The 2,047-nt window shown below is 39.3% G+C and overlaps 1 non-coding gene across 1 annotated transcript; it reads left to right on the forward strand.

The window, feature by feature from the left end:
- The first annotated feature begins 324 nt into the window (after positions 1 to 324).
- On the forward strand, positions 325 to 431 carry LOC123941055. The gene has a single exon (XR_006818153.1). It is a non-coding gene; the product is annotated as a U6 spliceosomal RNA (small nuclear RNA).
- Positions 432 to 2,047: the final 1,616 nt, after the last annotated feature.

Genomic DNA, 2,047 nt, shown 5'->3' on the forward strand with positions numbered 1-2,047 from the left:
GATTAATCTTTGTCTTTCTCATCGTAGCCTTCCTTTGGTATATATCACATCCTAAACATGGATTTCTATGCTCACATAATTGGCTCTAAACTTAAATAGCAAAAAGACTAGCCCACTGTGAAGTATGACCCCTCTTCTGCCCTTCTTATGGTGTTTGCTTTCACTTTCGGCTGTTAATACAAAGGCTCCCCTAAGGAGACACAATACCTCCTCCAAACAGCCAGTTCAACCTATTCCTCCAATTGTTGGCTATGTATAGATGCCTCCGGGGGGATCCTGGATCCGGATCCACTTCCTGGGCCATCCCTAAAGAATGGACACTTAGTGTACACTCTGGCACCACATATACTAAAATTGGAATGATACAGAGAAGATTAGCATGGCCCCTGCTCAAGGATGGCACACAAATTCATAAAGTATGCCATGTTTAAAGAAAAATAAGAATGGATGTCAATAAAGGTCTCCTTAGCTTACTCTGTAACCCAAAGGTAATACACGCCAGGCAGGCTTAGATTATCAGCAAACAGATTTCAAACCTTACATGCCATCAACCTACTCATTTTGGGATCCCACTTTTCAGTCATTAAGCTGCCCTTACATGCACCCATTTGCATGATGGCCACAAGACCACAGGGAATATCAGTTAGATTCTCTAGTGCCCCAGGCTAATTGTTCCCCTTTAATTTCTTTGGATGCAGGGGACATCACAGTTCTGTCAAGGCATACCTCAAAACTGCCAAATTCCTTCCCTTTGGTTACAACCCATAAAATGGGGACCCTGCCCATTCTGTCCCCACAAAAACTCCTCATAGATGTCACCAGACAAGTGCTTTTCTGGAAAAATCATACTTCTCCTTTCCATCTAAGTTCTCATCAGAATGGTCTTTATACCATATTTTGACCCACATTCTGTTCATGATTATTTATGTATTCTCTAAGAAGATGGAAACTTTCTCTCTGGCTTCCCCCTACTTTTTTGAGCTCCCACCAAAATTACCTTTACCATCCACATTTCTGTCAACAGTTCCTTCTTCTAAATCTTGGGTTCTTCTAGAAGGTACCTCAAAACTCTTCCAGCCTCTACCCAGTATCCAGCTCTAAGGTACTTCCTTGTTTATAAGTCTTTGTTAACAGTAGCACTTCACTTCTCAGTTCCAAAGTTTGTATTAGCTTGGGCTGTCATAACAAATACCATAGATGGGGTGGCTTAAATGATAAAAATTTAATTCTCACAATTCTGGAGGCTGGAAGTCTCAGATCAAGGTCCAGCAGGGTTGGATTCTGGGAGAGATCTCTCCTTTGCTTGCAGACAGACTCTTTCATGCTATTTCCTCACATGGCCTTTCCTCTGTGACATACATAATTTCTACTCTTCTACTCTTTTTTGAAGGCTACCCATCCTACCAGATTAGGGCCCTACCCTTATGACCTCATTTAACTTCAATTATCTCTTGAAGGGGATATCTCCAAGTACAGTCATATTGGGAGTCTGGACCTCCGTGTATGAGTGGTGAAGGAAGGGTCACAATTCCGTTCCTAGAAGGACTGTATAGAACATACAACTTTTTCTAAAACATAACTTGATGAAAAGGAAACAAGTACTTCTGGGGTTTAGTAAATGGACATGAATGGACCTGAATAGATAACATGATTTCCTTTTATTATAATAAATTATTCCAGGTGGTAACCAATTATTCTAGCTAGTCAGGTTATTCTAATTAGGAACCATTATTAGCCACAATGAGGTACAAATCTATGGTTCAACTGGTAGCTATCATAATTCTTCTTCTAACTATAACAGAAATATGATGCAAATTTCTTTACAGGAATGAGAAAAATATAAACTGGGTAATATAATTGAGATTTACTTTGAAATTATGGATAATTACCTAGAGTTTAGAGATAATTAAACCTAAAAACATGTGCCCTCTTACCTCTAGGGTTGTCCTTCTAGACTGATTATACACTTTTGTTCTTCTATAGAGAAGGCAGCTGAGTTGGTTACATTATTCTCTAGCTCATATATATTATAAATCTCTGTACACAC

Source organism: Meles meles, chromosome 4 (genome assembly GCF_922984935.1).
Source record: "Meles meles chromosome 4, mMelMel3.1 paternal haplotype, whole genome shotgun sequence".
Lineage (NCBI taxonomy): Eukaryota > Metazoa > Chordata > Mammalia > Carnivora > Mustelidae > Meles > Meles meles.